The following is a 23954-nucleotide window of genomic DNA, read 5'->3' on the forward strand; positions in this document are numbered from 1 at the left end:
ACTCTATCCATTTTTCATCAGTCCACCACATGATTTCCATTCATCCATCAAAAACATTCACAGAGTTAACTAAACTTCCACCAGACATCTGCGTTAAGCAGTATAATCTGCAAGATAGTGCAATATTTCTCATGTACTTGTTAGAGTAAAGCCTCATCAATTATTTATCATACATTTCCTACACACAAGGTGCCATGCTAAATCATATTTAACAAAAGCAATATATGATAGCCTCAAAGTTGCATTTTTTTTTTTTTTTTTAAGTAATGGCACCCCCAGCAAGAGCAATTGTTTCCTGCTGCAATAATCAGGAGGACAGCATAGAAGAGAGGACAATTGAGCTTGGACTGAAAGGATGATTACGTTTCACTGAACACAGAATTGGGGGACTGCCGTTCAAGCAAGTGACATGGCAGGAGCAAAGGTGCTGAGGCAGAAAGCGCTATGCTGTTTTGGTGTGGCTGGACAGATGGTTTGTGTGGGCAGACAGTGGGAGAGAAGACTAGAAACCTGTTTCTTCCATGGCATGTGCTAGGAACTTTTTCATTTCAGTTGCTACACTGAATAAATAAATTAAGGAAGGTTGGTAGAAAGAACCCCACAATGAAAAGCAGGAGACCAGACGTCAGTGTTGTCACCAATTTTCTGGAGTCCTTCAAAGGAATCACTGTGAGGCTGTGTTATTCTTAGCATTGAGTGGAGGTAATTGGGCTAGTGCCTACCTGGTCCTAAGGGTTACCAGGGTGAAATGAACGATCTGAAAGAAGACTCTTAGAAAAGTAAAACTACTTTCCCCCCTATCATGAATAGTTATGGATTAAAGTAAATTTAGATATTCCTGGTAGCAACAAATGTGTGTTTTCTACCTAGAGTAGTTTACAGGATAATCTCACTTCTTATTTACAAGTGAAAGAAACTGTGTGCGTTGGGGAGGGGAAGTTGAGACTGTGATGATCCTTTGGGCCAGCTAGCAATACAACAAGGTCTCCTGGACGGAGGCAGGGACAGAGGCGGTGTAGAGTTTGCTGCTCAGTGTCAAACGAGAGGCCCATCAAAGCACCTGGAGACAAGCCAGGGGAGCAAGCTTCCTGGAAGTACGAGTCTGGATGGAAGAATTCATTGAGCCCAGGAATATCATCAGATTGCAAAAGCCTCCTGGTGTCCTTCCAACTCTACACCATGACCTTGCTCCAGCAGCTCATGACCCGTGCACAGGTTGCTGATGCAGAACAGGAAGGAGGGCTCTTTGCCAGTGACTCACCTGGAGCCAATCTACTTTGGCAGCCAGCCACAAGTACAGGATGGGTGTGCCTCCATCACAGCTTCTTGGATGAGTCTTGCTGTTTGCAGCCAGCTTTCCTCAGCTCTGAGGTTCCAGGATGGACTCTCTACCCAGTCGGAGTTTTAAGTACAGCCACCCATTTCTCAAATGGGCTTTGGTTTAAAAGATTCTTTACTGACTCAAATCAGGTCAAGACACCCATGAAGACACCCTATGCAGATCCCAGGGGGTGTGGCGGCTTTTGATATTTACACTCTGTGTATATGAGAAGGTACTGGCGGACAGACCCATCCCTGTGGCACTGCCACCAAAGCCGCAAAGGAGTGGCTGTCTTCTGGAGAGTTTTCCTTGGCGCCCTTGCCCAGAGTCATTGCCATGTCAGGTCAGTGACCAGATGAGCTCATTTCCCCCAGTGTGGTGAGTTATCCTAGAAAATCTAGACCAAACCCCTATGAAGCGGAGTCTCAAGTCTCCAGTTTTCATGATGGAGTGTTTCCACAGGCATCTTCTTCCTAAGCAAACACTGGAGTCGCCATCTCAAGTAGCGCTCATGGGCAGTTGCAGGAAAGGAAGTGAGGACTGGGTGGCTGTGAGTTTGGGGCTGCACTGAGATGCACTGCACCTATATGTTCTGTTCCCTAGGAAAGGTGATTTAGGGCCAGTGTCAGGTGTCTCTGACTGGGAGAATCCTGGGCTCCCTCATTCAATTTGGGCCACACCACAGAGAAGCATGGGCCCCAGAGGAGAAGTGCAAACACAGGGGGAAAGAACCTGAGTACAGAGGAGCTATGTCGCCAATCACCAGGTATGGACAAGACGAGAACAGCTAACATCGCTACCTATAGAGAATTAGAGCAACACTTGTCTGGATCCTTTTTTCTTTTCTTTTCTTTTCTTTTTTTTAGATTTTATTTACTTTTTTGAGAGAGAGACAGAGCCAGGGGAGGGACAGAGGGAGCAGCAGATCCCCTGCTGACCAGGGGCTTGATCTTGGGACTCCAGGATCATGACCGGAGCCAAAGGCAGACGCTCAACCTACTGAGCCACCCAGGTGCCCCTTGTCTGCATCTTTTGAAAAAGTTTCTCTTCAAGTGAGCAAGAAACATTCTTCTGGGGGAAGTTCTCCACCACATGAGTCTCCTGGTCTAGGAAGTAATACCAAAACACCTCCATTTAAATCTAGAGGTAAAAATGCCTGTCATTTCATTGTGTGCCTGCCTCTTATATCAATATGATTTCAGAAGGGTTGGCTGGTACATGTGACATGTCTCCATTACCATGAGGTAGGTGAGTGTCAGAAAAGTATTGTTAATGGCATTTGAGAATCTGTCAGTGTCCTAGTACTGTAAGTGAAGACAGTGATGAGTAGAACTGAGGTACAACTCCAAGAAGACAAGCACAGAGCCCAGTGGCGAGCCATGAACAGGACTGGCATTTTGCAGCAAAGCTGCCATGAATGAGATCAACCTTAACTAATTACACCTTGGCATACAGCTGGGAGTTACTTGGCAGCCCAGAAAAGCCTTGTCAAGACAGGTGAGGGTCTGAGCCTCAAGATTTTTGATTTGCATGCTGAGCCATCCAGGTGGACCAGGGTCAAATGAGGTCTCTGAATCATGGGGTTAACCATACTCTCACCTAAGTCCTGACAACCTGGCAAGAGTGAAGCCATCGGGAACATGTAGATATGCCATGTGGGGCTGTGTCACCACAAGTCTGCAGCATATAGATTTATGTTTCTGATTATTCATGACTTATTTTTGTATAATGACATATATTTACAATAGACATTTATGTACTAAATGTCGTTATTTTCTCCCAACTTGGACTAGGTTAAAAATTTTAGGAAACCTATCTTTACCATCACAGGTAGTTCAGAGTTGGGACATAGAGTAGTAAGTTTCCACTCCTCAAACATGGTGACTTTGGAAGATTCACTGGATGTGTAAGATTTTCATTCTCTGATACCAACCTTCTGGAAGTGCGTCCAGAATAGTTTCACTGAAACGCAGTTCCAAAAGCAGCAGAACGGACATTGGAATGGCTGGGGATCTGTACCTGGGCTTCCTCTTTGTGAGATTATTGCACTGGAAAGAATTTGCTTTTTTTTCCTCTTCTTTTTTTTTTTTTTTTTTTTTTGAGTATAGTTGAAGGGTATTTTCTTTGCTCAACTCTTTTCAAGAAGTAGAGTAACCCCTACCTGTTCTGTTCCCTCCTTCACTGTGTCCCCTCAATATTTGTGGACTCCTTTCCCTTGGAATTGTTTACTGCATGCTGCTCTGTGATACGTCTTGTGTAGTAAGCCAAGCAGGTCCCAGGGCGAGCCATGGGTCCTGCTACCTCATTAACCAGAATTTCCCCAGAGCAGGGCCTGGTTCTCTCCCATCCAGCCTTATATACTCATGGGGCAGAAGCACTTGACTCACCTCCTATCTCCTCCCCAGGGCCTTTGCATTGGCCCTTGACCTCAGGTTGCTGTCCAACCATGTGGCTGCAATAGGACCATGAGAAAATAGGCTTCCTCTTCATAGTAAAACATGCAGTCATGGCCACCTCTGATTCAGAGACCATGGAGTCTGGGAATTTCTGGGAATTCTCAGGTGGCTGGCAGAGGTCTGCTCCTTCTTTCCATTCTCATGCACTCTCCCTTTCCCGTTCCTTCCCTTTGTCTCATGCTAATTTTCTATACCCTAGTCTGAAAGCCTTGTACAGGCAAGAAAATCTTCAACATCTCCCTGTACAATTATCACAAGCTAAAATAAAAAACAAATGCAAAAGGTAAAATATATTGCAAAGCCGTGGCATCGCCCTTGAGTCTTTGCAGTTGGTGGTGTCATTGTTCGTGAGCTGATGAAGCTGGGAAGTGGAGTTGGGTGGTAGTTAGATACCTATTAGAGAGTTTTGGAACCACTTCTCTGAGCTTCACCATATCATGTAGCCCCAAATTATTTGGATCCATTCTGGGGCAACTGCTTGGCCTGGAATTGTCCTCCAAGTTCGTTCATTGGTTCTTTTCCTTTTCCTTTTCTTTCTTTCTTTTCTCTCTCCCCCCCTCCCCCGCTTTATTTCTATTTCATGGATTGGCTGCATTTAGCAGAGTAGAGTTAGTGTTTTTAATGGCCTGAAAAATGATATCCAGATGCTCCATACAAAGGAGGGGCCCTTCCCTCTAATTGTGAGACTGCCATAGTGATCCTGAGCCTGGTCCCTCCCAGCTGGACAGTTGCCCTGAGCTCCCAGGGGGTCTACCTTGGGAGACCGCCCGGGAGCTCCAACTGGCCCCAAACTCAAGGAAGGAAGGCAAACCATCTGGAATGCATCGTCCAGATTGGCTCCACTCTGCCCAGGCACCCTGAGGGCTTTTTGGGACTGCTTGAGGCTTGGATTTAATCCATCAGGCTCTCCAGTCTGAGGCCTCCAGACCTCTCTGTCTCCTTCCAGAATCTGGATCCCACAGAGGCACAATTAGGCCTGCTAGCCACTTCCAAGTTTGGCTTACTTAGGAAAAGAACCAAGGTGTGCTCTGAGAGACACTTTCTAGCAGCTCTTGGACTAGGAACAGATAAAGGAAAGGGACTGGTTTCAGCAAAAGCCTTTCCCTTTCCACCCCATTCTATTCCCACTGCCATATCCTGACCATCCACACCAGCCCTGACGATTGACACTTATTTGGAGAGGAGAAAGAAAATTTGTCCATTCCAGGATGCTTTGGGAGCCTTTAAAAAGGACAACCTCGCTTTCCCTAGCATTGTTTCACCATGCAAAGCCTGCTTGAGAGAAATAAAGGGATAATCTCTATAGGCAGGGGAGTGGTTAGAAAGGAGTTTGGAACTATCCTCAAACCAAATTGCAGGAAAAGGATTGAGGGTTTAAAATTCTTTTTCTCTGAAACCATAAACCCCTACAAGCTATCAGTGCATTTATTGCTAATTCTTTTTCTTAGGGCAATAAATATTTTGTTAGAATTCAAGAATAAATTGTTCCTTTACAAAGGCTAAGCATCCTTCTTACCATTTTTTCTGTACTTCTGATTTGTTTCTTCATAGACAAGAAAAAGATAATTCCCCCCAAATCCCTAACCATGGGAGCACAGATTCCAAGTTAATTGGATCCAAATTTAATAAAATCTAGTATGTCTCAAATCAGGCTAGTTCTCCCAAATGGTTAGAGTGTAGTGGCAGTGAATCCCAGAATAACCCAGCATACCACCCCCCCCCAAAACCCTGCCAAGAGTTGCCTTTGAAGCCTCCAGTGTGTTTGGCAATGGGGTAGTTTCCATGTTCCTGCCTGAGTCGTCCACCTGGCAGTTGTTTCTGTGTCTAGGACTCGTCTCTGCTTCTTCCAGCCCCACTTTAAGTCTCTGCTCACCCCTCTGGTGTTGGCCACCCAGAACCTGCAGATGACAGTCTGGGATCATGATGGAATGCTGCTAGAAACACAGAAGTCTCAGCAGAAGTGAGTGAAGCAGGCCCTGCTTCTGGATATTGTCCCACTCTCTCCCTGGGTCACCCCCACAAAGGCTGCACAGGTGTATCAACATTTGGAGCAAAGAGGAGGTCTTATTGGCCCACAGAAGACAAGTTAGAGTTGAATAGCAGAAGTTCTCTGGTCACTCCACATAGGGAACCTTTACTTTCCCCTAGGTGCCAGCTATAGGTTCGGGTATAGGCCAACCCTCCAGCCCAGGAAGGGGATCAGTGGAAGCATAGTCCCTCACCCTTGGCTGGTCAGTGGAGTCCAGCCTCAGAAGGTCAGAGTGGAGCTCCTGGTCAGAGTGGAGCTCCAGCCTCAGAAGGGGATTTAGGTGCTAAGCAGGATAAAGGGGGTTACATATTGGACACCATAGTCAAAGCTTTGTGAACTTGGAGAATATAGGCAGAGCTGTGACTCAGAGCCAATCTGTGTGACCAGTGGTTGCCACAGAGGCCTCGGATCTGGGGCATATTGACGAGCAAAGATACAAGGGGAGTAAAATAGGCACTAGGGTTTTAGGAGTGGGCACCTGGCTGTGGGAACAGGACCTAATCCTAAATCCCACTGGATGATAGGGTGAGTGGGCTGGGCTGGGCTATTTATATACTGAGCCAGCAGGGCCAGTGAGGTTGGGACAGGGAAGGCAAAGGAAGAAGGAAGCAATGGGGAGACTGGTCATCTTCAGCCATAAAGGAGAGCATGTTTATTATTAGAACAGCACCTCCCTGATACTCTGGCCGTATACCAGCCTGAAGAGGTGGGGAAAGCACCAGATTAGGAGTCAGGAGTCTGTTCTAGTCTGGTTCTAGTCAGTAACCGGCTGTGGGCCCTCTGACATTTATTTTCATTAACTGTTAGGCTTCAGCTTCCTCATCTGTGACATCAGGAGATGGGGTTAAATCAGCGATTCTCACATGCATCCTCATATGACGTTGGATCTGTTCAGATAGATGAAATCAATAGATTTCATAGATAGAGAGAGACAGACAATCTCTGTCTCTGTCTCTCTCCCCGCCCCTCTCACTCTCTCTCACACACACTACAAGCCACATATAACTTGGCTAGTAAAATACCAGTCTTCTGATGTGGTAGTTAAAAGCTCTATGACCAGGTCTGCACTCCGTGTTCCAGAAACCCAGCCCACATCCTCTTTCTCATTAGCCTGTCGAAACTGGAGCCTGGCTCTACAATGGATACATTACAGTTCTAGTCAGCAGGTGGCAAATTGTATAATAAATTCTTGTCTCCTCTACCTCCTGCCCAATTAGCTGGAGATAAGAAAGGAAGATTTATTCTTTTCCACAAGCAAGGTCACAGCCTGAAGTCGAAATAGAAGCCAGTTTCCATCCTGGCTCTCCGAGGCTGCTGCATTGGATTGGCTAGGAGGCAGGTGGATCTGCCTGGTAGCAGGGATTTAATAGGCAAAACGGTGCAGGGAGGAGAACCAGAAGGGAGGAATAGCTTCACTAAGCCTGTTGCCTTCTAGTTATAAAAAAAAAAATTTATAGATCTATTTATAACCCGTCTTGCTCCACAAAGGATTTGAGGCACTGCCTTCTTGTTGGAAAACCCTTGATGCCAGTACTTGGCATCTGATACCATGGACTCTTCTGAGCTGATGCAAGGGGCTAAGTCTTATGCACACAGCCTCTGTGGAGGGTACAATGGCTCCTCTAGGCAGTGTGTTCTAGAATATCCTCTTCCTGCTCATCCCCTTCCTTCCATCTGCCTCCACAGAGAAAATGTTGTCACCATGGTCCTATTCCTTTCTGTTTTTTAAACTACATAACCTGGGGCACCTGGGTGGCTCAGCGGTTTAAAACCTCTGCCTTCAGCTCGGGTCATGATCCTGGGGTCCTGGGATCGAGCCCCACATCCGGCTCTCTGCTCAGCAAGGAGCCTGCTTCCCCCCCGACCCCCCCGCCTGCCTCTCTACGTACTTATGATTTCTGTCAAATAAATAAATAAAATCTAAAAAAAAAAAAAAATCTATAAATAAATAAATAAATAAACTACATAACCTGACTCCTGGCTTTACATTTTCCCAGTAAGGTCCAGTAAACAAGATCCACTAGGAAACATTCAAGTGATCAGTTTGAGGAGTAGTTGTCAAAGGTGTGTACACACAGGGAACTCTTCAGCTTCCCTCAGGGGTCTGTTCCTTGTTGGAATGTGGCAACTGATCAGTCATCAGTTAGCTACTTACTCTGAGTTGATCTGGGTCAGGGGAAGGGGCAGGATTCAACTAAAACTTGGCAAATGCCTAAAAGAGAGCCAGGCCTATGGTAAATACTCGATAAGTGTTACTTAAAAACCAACCAGGGGTGCCTGGGTAGCTCAGTGAGTTAAGCCTCTGGTTTCGGCTCAGGTCATGATCTCAGGGTCCTGGAATCGAGCCCCGCATCGGGCTCTCTGCTCGGTGGGGAGCCTGCCTCCCTCTCTCTCTCTGCCTGTCTGTCTGCCTACTTGTGATCTCTATCAAATAAATAAAATATCTTTTAAAAAAAACAAAAAGCAAAAAACAAAAAACCAACCAACCAACCCACGCAGTAATGGATGCAGATTTGTACTGGGACCATCTAGATCCTCTTTGGGAGAAAACAGGCCACAGCCGTGGTTTAAACTAGGTTTATTTCTTTGTGGCACTAATTGATCCCTGTGACTCTGAGTCCCCAGTTCTGGCCTCTTTTCCTCCTTCCCTTATCTCCTTAGCGTGGGACAGTACTGAACACCTGAGTCACTCCTAGTTTTCCTTTCTCATAGTAAATATTTCCAGTTCCTTAATAAACCCCCTCAAAGGAGATTTACAAGAGAGATTTAGGTACATATACGAAGTCCCTGGGCCAGTAGACTGATAAAAACAGGTAGGGAAAGGGGCGCCTGGGTGGACTCAGTCTGTTAAGTGTCTGAATTCAGCTCAGTTCATGATCTCAGGTCCTGGGATCAAGCCCCACATTGGTCTACCAGCTCAGCGGGGAGCCTGCTTTTCCCTCTCCCTCTGCCCCTTCCCCCTGCTCATGCTTTCTCAAATAAATAAATAAAATCTTAAAAAAAAAAAAAAACTAAACTAAGTAGGGACAGCCTTGTATCATTTTTGACGTTGGCAAGCTTCCCCATACCATCTTGCTTGAGGCCCTGGAGGCCCTGGCCCCTGGATTTCAGATATGATCTGGTCACTGGTACCACCTTGCATGTTTAGACCCTGCTCTATCCCATGTGGCCCTCGGTGCTCTACATGTAGATGTTCCCTTCCCTGCTTCTTCCATTTATCCACAACACTGCCTGCTAAGGTTCTTTCTGGAACGTGACAAACCATTTAAAAATTTTTATAGGGAAGAGACAAGAGCAAAGAATAGATAAAACATGTCTTTTTTTTTTTTTAAGGATTTTATTTATTTACTTGACACAGACAGAAAGTGAGCACAAGCAGGCAGAGTGGTAGAGGGAGAGAGAGAAGGAGGTTCTCCACTGAACATAGAGCCCAACGTGGGGTTCAATCCCAGGACCCTGGGATCATGACCTGAGCTGAAGGCAGATGCCCAACTGACTAAGCCATCCAGGTGCCCCAGATAAAACACTTCTAAAAAAAGAAAAGATACCCTACCAGATATCAAGGCTTATTATTAGCTGATAGAAATTAGAACTGTGTTATTGGTGCAAGGATATAAATATACCAGTAGAACAGAAGAAAGAATCTAGAAACAGACCCACATGCATATATAAATATGACCGAGAAGACACGACTGGCAAGTGTGATTGTGATCCGTTCTATAAATGGTACTGTAAAATTGGTACCCATTAATATGAAAAAAAAAAAAAAGAGGATGGACCCTTACTACAAACAAAGATGAATTTTGTAAGATTATTTATTTATTTATTTATTTGAGGGAGAAAGAGAGAGAGGGCAGAAGGAAATGAAGAAGCAGATTCCCCTCTGAGCAGGGAGCCTGATGCAGGCCGTTCTTAGGACCCTGAGACCACTTATGTAGCCAAAGGTGGACACTTCACCAGCTAAGCCACCCAGGCGCCCCAAAGATGATTTTCTGATAGAATAAAATTTAAGTATAAGAGACACAATTTTAAAGATCTTTTAGAAGAAACTACGGAGTAAGTTTATTAACTCAGAATAAGTAAGAGTATCTCAAATAAGCCACAGCAGGCAGAAACCATAAAGGAAAATTTAATGCAAATTTATACATTAAAATTTTAAACTTCTGTTCATGAGAATTCACCTTAATAAGAGTGAAAAGGCAAGCCACACTTTAGGAAAAAACATTTGCCACATATGTCAACTGGCAGAGGATTAGTGTCTAGAACATAGGAAGGACACAAATGGGTCAGGAAGAAAGAGAAACACCCAAATAGTAAAAGAGACAAAAGACATAAACAAGCATTCAGAAATGGGCAATGAACAAGGGAAAAGATGCAAATACAAAATGCAAACCAAATCTACCTAATTCATATCCACCAGATAGCCAAAAGTTAAAAAGTCCAACAATAACAAATGCTGGAAAAAATGTGGAACAACCAGAACTCATATCTTATTAGTGTGAGCAAAAATTGGTCCTAGTATAGGAAAACAATTTGGCATTTCCTGGTAAGGGGCAAGGTAAGCACACCTGAAAACCCAGCAATTCTACACCCAGGTCAGTAAGTCTCAGTCTCTCTCCCCTTTCTCTCCCCATATCGGTATCATATCCACATTTATGTCTCTATAGCTGGAGACATTATGCAAGAATGTTTCATGCCGCATATTCAGACTGAGCCACCCAAATATCCACCAACACTAAGTGAACACGTAAGTTTCGTTGTGTTCATTCCGCCTACAATTAGACAGCAGTGAAAATGAACAACAGCTACACGCATGAGTGTAGATGGATCTCACGGGCACCAGCCCCTCCAGGATGTCCTCCCTTTGGCCCCAGTACAGTGAGTGTCTCCCTGGTTCCTGACCCACAGAAGCTTTCATCAGAATTCAGCTGGGACTACTATTGATCAATTACTTGAGAAAATGGGTTAGAGCTGATGAGACAATGAAGTACTCCAGGTTTAAACATCTTATTTTAACTGGAACAGACATATATTGGTTCATTTGCCAGGCTTTTGATGAAAAGCCTAGGCTTTTCATTTGGGCCTGAGTTCCTAATCATCTTTTTTTGCAACGTTCCGGTTTCTCCAAGGTGGAGCAAGAACACAGTCACTTGAGAAGCCCAAGGTCACAGGGCTTGCAACAGAACTGGTACTGGAATGACTTTGTGTTTCTCAGCACAGTGCTGAGCGGAGGAGTGTCCTATAAATTCAGTTGAACTGCACAGAGCTACTTGGAAGGGTGCCCGCTGAGGGTTGGGATAGGAACAAAAAGGATAAGCTGTAAGATGCAGGCGGGTGCCAAGAAAACTGGACTTAGATTATCACACTGCCTCTCGTGGTCTTCCCTTGATCAAGTACCGGGCACAACTAGGAGCACACACACAAAGCTTCACACAGGGTCTCTCTTCCCCTGATGGCTCACTCTGGGACTTCATGCTTTTTTGGTCTGTGTGTTGGGGGGTGGACTGGGAAGGCTGGGGAGGAGGGGAGGACACAGATGGTGAGGAGCAGGCTTTGGCTTCCCTCCTAAGCTCAGCTTCCCCGGCATCTCTGGCCCCTTCTCTGTCTAGCCTGTGCTCCGATGTTAGAATCTAGTTTATAGCTATTTAAAAGTCTGCACTTGACCCTGGAATACTGGCAAGCTCCAGAGGATTTAGAGATCATAAGTACACTTTCCTAGTGCTGTTGATGCTTCATGTGAGAGCTTAGCAAGTGCCAAGGAGACAGTCGATATATATGTGTATGTGTCTGTGTGTGTGTACATGTGTGCATATATGTGTGTTTGTGTGTGCCCGCGCATGTGATCTTTCCCCAACCTAGGCCAGGCACGCATAGATTGCACGGGGGGTCAGGAAGTGCCCTTCCAGTTCAGGGCTCCTAGAATTTCAAGGTACACATGCTGCTGTAGATTTTATTGTTTCTCATAAATATTATCTTGTTTCCCGCACATGGGCAGTGCTCTCCCAGGCTTTGCAGGGGAGGCCATGCAAGTCCAGCCTGTTTGTTTTGGCCCAGCCTGCTGAGGGATAAAGCAAGGCCGGTACTGGCCCTTCCCTGGCCCTTCCCGGGGTGCTGGCAGCCAGCTGTGTGGGAACAGGCAGCTGCACGGGGAGAGATGACCGAGTCCCAGCACAGTGGCTACAGCAGCTGGAGTAGGAGGTGTGGGGAGTGGTGAGGTAGAAACCCTTTAGCACTGTGTTTTCTCATCCTCCTGCCCTCTCAGAGATCCTGGTGTAGGAGAACTGGAGCATGGCGGTACAACTGGCAGAAAAAACGATGGAATTTCCTGAAGTACTCCTGATCAGTACTCTATGAGTATTATTTATTTCCTGTTAGTATGGTTTAGGTTTTTGAGAGATTTGGGCTGGGCTGGAGGAAGACTTTTTTTTGCGAACAAGGGTAATTAAATCCTGGGTCAGAAACTCAGATCCCTCTAGAACAGCTTCCTGATTTTACAGATGTTCAAACTATAGCCCAGAGAGGTTTGCTAATTTGCTCCAGGTCACACAGCTCATTTGGTGGTACATATTAAGAAGGCTTTATTTTTAAGTTTTCATTTTAATTCGAGTTAATTAACTTAGAGTGTTATATTAGTTTCAGGCGTACAATATAGTGATTCAACACTCTGTAAGATACCCTGTGCTCATGATGACAAGTGCCCTCTTTAATCCCTATCACCTATTTAATCCCTCCCCCCCTCCCATCCCCTCTGAGAACCATCAGTTTGTTCTCTATGATTAAGAGTCTGTTTCTTGCTTTCTCTCTCTTTCTCTTATTTTTCCCCCTTTGTTTTGTTGCTTTAATTCCACATATAAGTGCAAGCATGTAGTATTTATCTTTCTGTGACTGACATTTCGCTAAGCATTTTACACTCTAGCTCCATCCATGTTGTTTCAAATGGCAGAATTTCATTCTTTGTAGGGTTGAACTATATTCCATTCTATATATCTTACATCTTCTTCATCCATTCATTAATCGATGGACACTTGGGCCGCTTCCATATATTGGATATTGTAGATGAAGCTGCAGTAAACAAAGGGGTGACTGGATTCCTTTGAATTAGTGTTTTTGTGTTCTTTGGGTAAATACCCAGTAGTGCAATTGCTGGGTCATAGGGTAGTCCTATTTTTAACTTTTTGAGGAGCCTCCATACTGTTTTCACAGTGGCTGTACCAGTTTCTATTCCCACAGTTTGCACAAGAGGTTTCCTTTTTCTCCACATCCTTGCCAGCACTCATTGTTTCTTGTGTTGTTGATTTTAGTCATTCTGAATGGTGTGAGGTGGTATTTCACTGTGGTTTTGATTTGTACTTTCCTGATGATGAGTGATGTGGAGCATCTTTTCATGTGTCTGTGGGCCATCTGGATGTCTTCTTTGGAGAAATATCTATTTATGTCTTGAGTTTGATAAATTCTTTATATATTTTGGATAGTAACCTGTATCAGACATATCATTTGCAAATATTTTCTCCCATTCTGTAGACTGCCTTTTTGTTTTGTCGATTGTTTCCTTTCCTGTGCTTTTTATCTTGATGGAAGTCCCAATATTTCATTTTTCTTTTGTTTCCCTTGCCTCCAGAGACATATCCAGAAAGAAGTTGCTACAACTGATGTCAAAGAAGCTACTGCCTGTGCTATCTTCTAGGATTTATGGTTTCCTGTCTCACATTTAGGTCTTTAACCCATTTTGAATTTATGTTTGTGTATAGTGTAAGAAAGTGGTCCAGTTTCATTCTTTTCATGTAGCTGTCCAGTTTTCCCAACATCATTTGTTGAAGAGACTATCTTTTTCCCATTGGATATTCTTTCCTGCCTTGTTGAAGATTAATTGACCATGTAATTATGGATTTATTTCTGGAGTTTATATTCTGTTCTACTGAGCTATGTGTTTATTTTTATACCAGTACCATACTGTTTTAATGACTACAGCTTTGTAATATAACTTGAAACCCAGAATTGTGATGCCTCCAGCTTTGCTTTTCTTTTTCAAGATTGCTTTGGCTATTTGAGGGTCTTTTGTGGTTCCATACAAGTTTTAAGATTTTTCATTCCAGTTCTGTGAAAAATGCTGGTGGTATTTTGATAGGGGTTGTGCTAAATGTGTGGATTGCTTTGGGTGGTATAGACATTTTAACAATATTTGCTTTTGCAATCCCTGAGCATAGAATGCCTTTCCATTTCTTTGTGTTGTCTTCAGTTTCTTCAATCAGTGTTGTATAGTTTTCAGAATGCAGGTTTTCACCTCTTTGTTTAGGTTTTTCCCTAGGTATCTTTTTATTATTGGTGCAATTGTAAATGGGATTACTTTCTTAATTTCTCTTTTTGCTGCTTCATTATTGATGTATAGAAATGCAACAGATTTCTGTACATTGATTTTGTGTCCTATGGCCTTTTTTTTTTTTTTTAAAGATATGTTTATTTGAGGGGCACCTGGGGTGGCTCAGTCAGTTAAGCATCTGCCTTTGGCTCAGATCATGGTCCCAGAGTCCTGGGATTGAGCCCTCCGCTGGGTTCACTGCTCAGTGGGGAGTTTGCTTCTCCCTCTGCCCCTTCCCCAACTTGTACTCACTCTTGCTCTCTCTCAAATACATTAATAAAATCTTTTTTAAAACAAGATTTATTCGAGAGAGGGGGAGAGGAGAGAGGGAGAAAGGGGTGGGGAGTGGGGGAGAGGCAGAGGGAGAGAATCTCAAGCAGACTCCCTACCGAGTGAAGAGCTGGTCTCAGGGCTCATCTCAAGAGCATGAGATCATGACCTGTGCCAAAACCAAGAGTTGGCAGGTTAACCAACTGAGCCACCCAGGTGCCCCTGTATCCTGTGATTAATGAACTTATTTACAGTTTTTTGTTGGTCTTTTGGTTTTTCTACATAGAGTAGCATTTCATCTGCAAAGAGTAAAAGTTTTCCTTCTTCCTTACTGATATGGATTCCTTTTATTTCTTTTTATTGTCTGATTGCTGGGCCTAGGACTTCCATCTCTGAGTTGAATAAAAGTGATTAGAGTGGACATCCTTGTCTTGTTCCTAACCTTAAGGGCAAATCTCTCAGCTTTCCCCTATTAAGGATGATGTTAGCTGTAATTCTTTCGTTAAGTGGACTTTATAGGTTGAGGTGTGTTCCCTCTAAACCTACATTGTTGAGGGTTTTTTTTTTTTTTTTTTAAATCATGAATCCATGTTGTACTTTGTCAGATGCCTTTTCTGCATCTATTGAAATGACCATTTGGTTCTCATCCTTTCTCGTATTGACGTGATATATCACATCGATTGATTTGCAAGTATTTGGAAACCAGGATTAAATCCCACTTGATCATGGGGAATGGAAATGCTTTTTTTTTTTTTGATATATTGTTGAATTTTGTTTTCTTTTATTTTGTTGAGAATTTTTACATCCATATTCATCAGGGATATTGGCCTGTACTTCTCTTTTAGTGGAGTCTCTCTCTGGCTTTGGTATCAGGATAATACTGGCCTCATGGAATGAATTTGAAAGTTTTCCTTCCTTTTCTATTTTAAGAAGAGTATTAATTTTTCTTTAAATATTTGGTAGAATTTGCCTGTAAATCCATCTGGTCCTGGACTTTTGTTTGTTGGGAGTGTTTTGGTTACTGACTCAATTGCTTTGCTGGTTATTGGTCTGTAACAATTTTCTACTTCTCTGTTTCAGTTTTGGGTAACTTATACGTTTCTAGGGATTTATCCATTTCTTTCAGGTTGTCCAATTTGTTGGCATATAGATTTTCATAATATTCTCTTATTGTTTTTAGAAGTTTTTTTTTTTTTTAAAGGGCTGACTCAGAAAACTTTCATTAATTTTTACACTAAGTGAAAAGCAAATTAGCAACTGACTTCTCTGGTTACTAGCTCTGGTACTTTGTGTAAGTTACTTATCTTCCATGTCCTCCTCTCTAAAGTGGGATAAATAACACCTTTCAAAACCATTGCGAGGATGAATAAGTTGACATATGTTTGGCATCGATCTCAAGCTCTCTAACGGCTCAGTAAATACTAGTTCCCTTTTGCTTCTCTCAGTATTCATTTTTTCCTCTTCCTGCCCTTTAAAGTCCTTGTAAAGAAAAGTAAAATAAGTTCACACCTTATTTCACGGACAGGCTTAGCTCAAATCCATATGGTAAGGCAATGTCAACAGAAGTGTCCCTGGCAACCCAGATACATCATTGTGAATGGCATCATGGGAAGGACCTGAGAGCAGAGGCTGAAGTGGGGCAGGGGGTGGGAGGGTGGGGAGTGGATTTACCGAAGGGAAAGGCCTCCAGATGGAAAGTCAGGGGAGACTCTCTTCCCACTGAAAAGCAGAAATGTGCTAAAGGAGGAGAGGCATCAGGGAGGTGACAATGACCACAAGACAAGGGTAAGATGCTCTTCTCCCGAGAGGACTGGAAGGCCATCTGTGGGTGTTGGATTAAGTAAGGAGGCCAGTGAACAGCCCACAGATCCCAGGAGGGCTGCAAGCAGGGCAAGTCAGTGCCCCAGGGCAGGAATGGGAGTGTCAGAAACGTGGGACTGCCTGGGGATGCAGTCCAAGGAAAGATACCGCCCCCGTCCTCCGCAGCATTGTGAGCTGAGGAAGGACGTGCCCAACCCAGGCAGTGTTTGGCGGCATTGGCAGAGAGGGGCTTGCCAGCTTCATATACCAACCACCAAATTAGGGATTCTAAAAACTGTTTTATGTTCATTACACTTCTTCTTACAGCTCCTGTGCCAGAGATGCTTGGCAGTGGGAAGCAGACTACTTGATTTGCGTAATAGATATTTTCACATACAGCATACATAAAAAACAAAAACAAAAGTGTCATAAAATTTTAATCTGGGCTTTTCGTAGCAGCAGTGGGAAGCACAGAGATTTCATCATCATGCTATCTCCTCTAGGATCTGTAGAACAAAACAGAACATTCGCGGAAAAAGAACGTGTTACTGTTAAGCAACATTGGACCGGGGGACCACTGAATGCAGAGTCGAATGCACAATGTGGGTGGCTTTCCCCTCACGCCCCATTGGAGCCCAATTCCAGTCTTGGAAGCTTTCCTAGTAGAAAACTACATGGTGACTTTAGCTAAACCTCCCCAGGCCACATCAGTTTGTGGGAGAGGATGCCATCGCCTTTGAACAGCAGGGGCCCCAGATACTTCTTTCCTCCCACAGATCATCCCTGGGTAGTCTCCCTATTGTTGTATGCCTCTCCACCACGGGGTGGCTCTCCTCTGCAGCTTCCTACCCACAACCCAAGACCCCAGAAGCCAGAGTTGAAATGCTAGGTGCCAAGATTGCCCAGCTATCACCCAAATCCACCTGGCCCCCACCACAAGCGGCCCTGAGGTACCAGTCCAGGCAGGGGTTAACATCCACTCAAAGGCGAGAGACTTTGCCAGTCCTGGTTGCCAGTGACTTGAGGAGGGCCGCATCCAAGCGACAGATAGAAAAGCAAACCAGGGGACGCCTGGGTGGCTCAGTTGGTTAGGCAGCTGCCTTCGGCTCAGGTCATGATCCCAGCGTCCTGGGATCGAGTCCCACGTCGGGCTCCTTGCTCAACGGGGAGTCTGCTTCTCCCTCTGACTCTGCCTGCCACTCTGTCTGCCTGTGCTCACTCTCTCTCTCTCTCTGACAAATAAATAAAATCTTAAAAAGAAAAGAAAACCAGGTACCATGCAATCCAGCTGTCTTTGTGAAAGGGCCCAGGGGCAGAGCAGCACAGCGGGAAGAATTCCCTGAGCCTAAGAGCTCAGAGTGGCTGAGGTGGAAGGAGAGATGGATGTGACTTGGCTGGACAGCCTGTGTCCATTTAATGTCTACTGCCCTTGGCACTCACTCTGGGTCACTCTCACCGATGCTTCATACGACTCTTACTAGGTTTCCTAAACCAAGCTTAATACCCCCTCTGATAAAGAACTTGGGTGAGTTTCTAGGACTTTACCAGGAGTCTAAAGCTGTTTGTATGTAACATCACCACCTCTCATCAAAGATACTCGTCCTTGCCTCACCCAGCCCTGCCTGGTCCTCCCCCCCCCGCTCCCCTCCCCGGGTTCCCCCTGCCTGGGGCAGGTGGGCGTGTGGCTTCCCTGCAGTCAGGGGAGCAAATCAAAAACAGAGCCGGTGAAGGGAGAGGGCTGAGCCCCATGAGCCAAAGATGAGCGTTGAGAAGGAGGAAGCCAGGGAGGTAATTCCAGGACAACGGCGGTTTCAGGCTGGCAAGCAGGGGTATGGTGAGGAGAAAAATCTGAAACATGGGCTGGAGCCATGGCCCTACCCAGGCCTTCCATAGCAGGAGGCAAGGAAAGTCTGCATGTATAGTCCTCCCTGGCCATACACGCCCCAGGCCCAGGTGTGGGCCCCTCCAGATACCTCAGCTTTCTGGGACTTCTTCCCTGAGTTGAGAACTTGTTTAGTGTCCTTCTTAGTTCAGGAAAGTAAAGCCTGGAGTTTGGGGACCAGTCATCAATCCTTAACATACTTTCTGCCACTTCTCCCCAGAGGCCTATGACGTCTGTCATGCAAATAGGATCTTCAGGCTGTTCCTAAGTTCAGGAGAGTAGATGTACCTTGTCCCAACCCAGATTTTTACTGTCTGACCATTTGACCGTTTTCTTAAACTGCCAGTTACATTTTTTTAAATTATGACATATAGGTCTTGTCACTCCAATTAAATAGTAAGGTACTTTCTAAGTATTGAGTGCTTATTATGTTCTAGACCCTTTGTTAAGTGCTTTATGTATTTGAACACATCAAATCTACATAACCACCCTATGAAGTGGTACCATCATTTTTTATCCCCACTTTCCTGGGGGGCGAAGTGAACAGAGATGTCAATAAAACTAGCCCAAGGTTCTGGTTCTTATGAGTTGAGCAAATCACAGCCTCTCTGTGCCTCGGTCTCCTCATCTCTAAAATGGGATTTTTAAAAAAAAGACAGTTCCTTCCTGATAATACTGCTATAAAAATTAACTGCACTGTTACTAAAGCGCAACAGTGCCTGGCCCACATGTGTTTGTTAAGTAACAAATGAATATCGAAAGGGCAGAGCTGGTTGTAACCCAGGTGATTTGATTGCAGAGCACACATTCCTAACCACTATCCATGTTCTTGTTGATTGTGTCCTGTTCTGTTTCTTCTGAAAGGTTTGGCAGGGCTTTTGGTTTCCACCTCACAAAGACAGGGAAACTGAGCTATGGAAGTTCAGGGCTACACGTGAGCTTCTCTTCTGGAGAATTCCATGGTGACTTATCATGTATTCTCAAAGGCCAGGCTCTGCTCTGATCACTTTACACATATTAGGTCTTATACTTCAGGCACAGTCTTAGGAGGTAGGTACTGTCATCCATTCCATTTTATAGAAGAGGAGACTAAGGTACAGACCAGTCTGCTGTCATATCTGTCCTCTACCTGAGACCAATCAGTTCTGCTCCCAGGCCCTGAAATAGGAGCTGTGGGCCAGTAACCCAGGAGCTCAGCACAAAGGTATCCTGCCGAGGGATCTACACCTACCCTTGACTCCCCTTTTTTGCCTTGGACTATGACCAAGCCGCCTACTGGACTCCAGGTTCAGTGGCTTACCATGGCCTACCTTCCACAGGCTTATCAGGATCTCCCAGTCTGGCCCATTTCTTGGATGACCAGCAGTCATAGTTTGCCCAGGAATGCCCCAGTTTTAAAGCTGAAAGTCCTGTGTTATGTGAAACCTTTCAGTCCTGGGCAAACCAGGATTTTTGTTTACCCTGCACACTGCGTAAGCCTGTAGCCACTCTTACCCAGTGAAGCTTTGCTCTTGGTGCCTGGTAACACATGCAGCTTCCTACAGATCTCCAGAAAATAACCTCTCCTCTCCAAATGATCCCTCAAATTGTCATAATTTTAATTTTATTTTTTTTTCAAGATTTTATTTATTTATTTATTTATTTATTTATTTATTTTATTTATTTATTTGACAGAGATCACAATAGGCAGAGAGGCAGGCAGAGAAAGAGGAGGAAGCAGGCTCCCTGCTGATGCGGGGCTCGATCTCAGGACCCTGGGATCATGACCTAAGCCGAAGGCAGAGGCTTTAACCCACTGAGCCACACAGGCACTCCTGTGTCACATTTTAAATCAAAAGAGCATAAAGTATAATAAAAAATCTTGTTTTCCAGATGGAGGAGATGTCTTGGATTTACTTTTCTAAAACACACTGATGGGCTATAAGCCAGCAGTTTCCTCTCTGTCCTTCACACTTGACCCACCAAGCTATTATTTTGTTTTCCGTCTGTGTTTCCAGTTTCCCCAAACACTTCTAATGATTTCCTTTCAGCCCAAAGCAAGTAGCAGAATAGAGACCTGGGCTTAACCTAGATGTCCACCAATAGAGGAATGGATAAAGAAGATGTGGCATATATAATATGTATCTCTCTCTCACACACATACACACACGTGTATGCGCAGGAATATTATACAGCCATCAAAAATGAAGTCTTGCCATTTACAATGACATAGATGGAACTAGAGGGTATTATGCTAAATGAAATAAGTCAATTAGAGAAAGATGATTATCATATGATCTCATTGATATGAGGAATTTGAGAAACAAGACAAAGGACCAAGGGGAAGGGAGAGAAAAATGAAGCAAGATGAAGCAGGAGAGGGAGACAAACCATAACAGACTCTTAATCTCAGGAAACAAACTGAGGGCTGCAGGATTGGAGGGGTTGGGAGGCATGGGGTGGCTGGGGAATGGACATCAGGGAGGGCATGTGCTATTGTGCTATGGTGAGTGCTGTGAGTGTGTAAGCCTGATGATTCACAGACCTGTTCCCCCTGAAACAACTAATACATCATACATACACACACACACACACACACACACACACATATTTTATTTATTTGACAGAGAGAGACAGAGAGAGAGGTAACATAAGCAGGGGGAGTGGGTGGGGGAAAAACAGGCTTGTCAAGCAGGGAGCCTGATGTGGGGCTTGATCCCAGGATACCGGGATCATGACCGGAGCCGAAGGTAGATGCTTAATGACTGAGACACCCAGGTGCTCAGTACATTATATATTAATAAAAAAATCATTTCCTTGTATAAATTAATTATGTATGCATTAAAAAAATAAAAGGAGAGAGAGACCTGGGTTTCGCTTCAGGAAGATCGCATGAGTAGAAGAAAGAATGTGAGCTTCAGAGGCAGAAACACTGGGTGTGGATCCTGTCTCTGACTTGTCATCTTATGTCTTTGTGCAAGTTACTTGGCCCCCCTGAATATTGTCTGTAAAAGGATCACATGAGAAGATCTGTGATGACGTCTGCAGAGTGACTCACAAGGAGTGGGATAATGGCTGATGGATCCCACAGCTCAAGACAGGAGCTCCCTGTGGGCTGGCAGGTCCTGGTCCTAAATCTGAGTTGAGACACCCAGAGAGATACTGCTGGGCGACTGATAAGTGCCTCATGTGGTCTCCTCGCCAGCTTCTTTTTACCTCCAGTGGCCATTGCCTAGGGAAACTATTAAAAAGTCGCAGGATCCTGTACTCCTTCAAACTGCTTTTTACAATCTGAAATCAAAATTTAACTTCTGTCTTCCTTACCTGACCACAAATTCCCTAAAGGCAGGGACCATGTCTATCTTGTTCACTGTTGTAGATTCAGCAGCCAAATCAGTGCTTGACACACAGTGGGCGTTCAATAAATGCATGTTGAATGAAATGAATGAATGAATCAAGCGACCAGCAAAGGCACTAGGAGGAAGACCGCAATCAAAGGGAGGGTTAGGCAGAAATACGCCACTAGATGGCGGTGTTGCCCTGCGTGTAAACTATTCAGCCGCCTTTCTCGCGACGGAGAATGGGTGGCTGACTCAATTTCCATTTTGAGTTGGAAGCGAAGATGCTGGATTAAAACGTCTGTCTTTTATGGAGCATCCCTGCAGCCAATTTTACAACACATTTCCTACAGTTCTGACAACCACCGCAGGAGAGACTATCTCATTTTACCGATGAAGAAATAAATTCCCAGTAATTTTAAGTAACTTTTCTAAAGAGGCACAGCTTGTGGGTGACCAAGGCGGCCCTGATGTGTTTGGCCTCCAAGCCCGTGTTCTTTTCAGTACACCCCGCTTCCCCTCCAGCAGTCTGATGCAACCAATGAACAGCCTTCCCACTGTGATAGGTATCCACCCTTCCCACTACTTTTGTTCTCACAGCTGGTAGTTTTATCACGTGTCCAATCAGAACCTATCCACACAGCCTTTGGTTTCTAAAAGGTCAGTTTACAGGGAGGGAGTTGACAGGCAGAATAGAGTCAATGTTTCTTAGACCAGAGGTTTGCTTTAAGTCATGGATGGGTTGAGTAGTGTTCTGAGGAAGGAGGAAATAACCTTCAATTTATCAATTAGTCATCAGTAGTTCTTCATGCAACATCTCTATTGCACACACAGGGTTACGATCTGGTTGGGCAGATTAGACTCACATATGGGACGTTAATATATTGCATATATTGTAGAGATATATGCGGTAAGAGCATTAGGCGTTCAGAGGCCAGGATTCCTATGACTAGGGTGATCACAGATCTCTAAGTCAAGCTTGACCTTCACAAGAAATGCATTTTGCGAGATGGGGGCAAGGAAATCGGTCCATTTCTACAAAAAGTGTGGACCAAGGGGCAGCGGGTTTGACAGCACCTGAGAGCTTGTTAGAAATGCAGAATCTCTGGTCTGGCTTCAGACCTCATGAACCAGAATCTGCATTTTAACAAGCTCCCCAGATGATTTGCACACATTGAAGAATTTTGGGGACTAAGTATTTGTATTTATATGACCCTTTAAAATGAAATAATAATCTAACTAAAACACTTTAATTTCACTATTTAGTTTTAATTTTGAACGTTGATTTGCTCTTAAAAGAATGGTACTAAATATTCTCAAACTTCTGCCATTCCTCTCAAAAGAAACTGTGGAGGTTCCTAATAGCTAAATTTTCTGTGGCCTGGTGATTTACTAGCTGGAAGGAAAGTTCTTATCCAAAGCACCTTTGCAAGTATTTGTGCAATGAGAATTGCTCAATAAACTAGGCCTTGAAAAATCTTAAAGGATGTTTTTTAAATCATACCACTAAAGAAGTTTACCTTATATTCAATGCAATTTTGGTTCATTCTAGTTCTTTGCAGGTGGCATATGATGGAACCATAATACTGGATCAAGTCTCTGCAGGTCACTCCCTACACCCCCAACCCACACCCCACACCCCCACTGCCCTTCCATCTATCATTCTGGGTAAATGATAGTTGTCAGAATGTAGAATCCATGATAACCGTGATGAAGTTAGACACCCAGTCACTAGCATATCGACAATACTTGATTTACTATCTCAGAAGTGATGATGCCGTGTGTCTAATTGTGGCCCTATTTCTCTTCTTCACTTGTGGAATTTGGGTGAGTCCATTCGGAAAGGCAGCCTGGTATATAGAAAAGGCGTGAGACAGCTAAGTGAGATCACTTGGGCCCTGGTGTGACACATGTGAGCTGTGTCGTGTCATTTCTCTAGATCTCTCTTCCCTATCTCTAAACCTGGGAGGTGGAACCAGGTAATTGCTAAGATTCCTTCCTGGTTTAGCATTATATGAGCCTAGTTAAACTAGGAGTTAGAGCATGGGTAGTTATTCATTAAACTCAGATTATATACCCCCAAATAGAAATGGCCCATGCTGTCTTCACTTACAGATATAAAAGTTGAGAAGGCTGGTTACCATAGCAATTCACCTTCGTGGAGTCATTTTAGAAGTTCAATTCTGGAAAGTGACAATATTATGTACTGGCACCTGCAAACTCCCTAATGTTTCCCTTGCTTCCATTCTTGCTCTGGGCTACGGTGCCAAGAGTTGTCCTAATCTGGAGAAGCAATCAGAGTTCTCAAGCTGCCTTTCGGTCTGCTAGAACAGAAGGTGCTGACAGGGTGGGAGGAAAGGCAGGCCTCCTTTCAGTTTACTAATTCTACAGCCGCCCTTCACAAACGCCAGCAAATATTTTGCGATGTTGCAAGGTGTTACGAGAAGTGAAAAGCAAGCTGTGATTCAGCTGGTATGAAGACTTTGCAAATAAAAAAGAGTGATCTGTTTTGCAGCAAACTAT

The 23954-nt window shown here is 44.3% G+C and overlaps 1 pseudogene; it reads left to right on the forward strand.

Annotated features, from left to right (window-relative positions):
- The first annotated feature begins 1179 nt into the window (after positions 1 to 1179).
- Positions 1180 to 23954, forward strand: part of LOC123386954 — a 34858-nt pseudogene continuing 12083 nt past the window's right edge.

Source organism: Mustela putorius, unplaced genomic scaffold (assembly GCF_011764305.1).
Source record: "Mustela putorius furo isolate JIRA1106 unplaced genomic scaffold, ASM1176430v1.1 tig00000224_pilon_pilon_pilon, whole genome shotgun sequence".
NCBI classification, from domain to species: domain Eukaryota; kingdom Metazoa; phylum Chordata; class Mammalia; order Carnivora; family Mustelidae; genus Mustela; species Mustela putorius.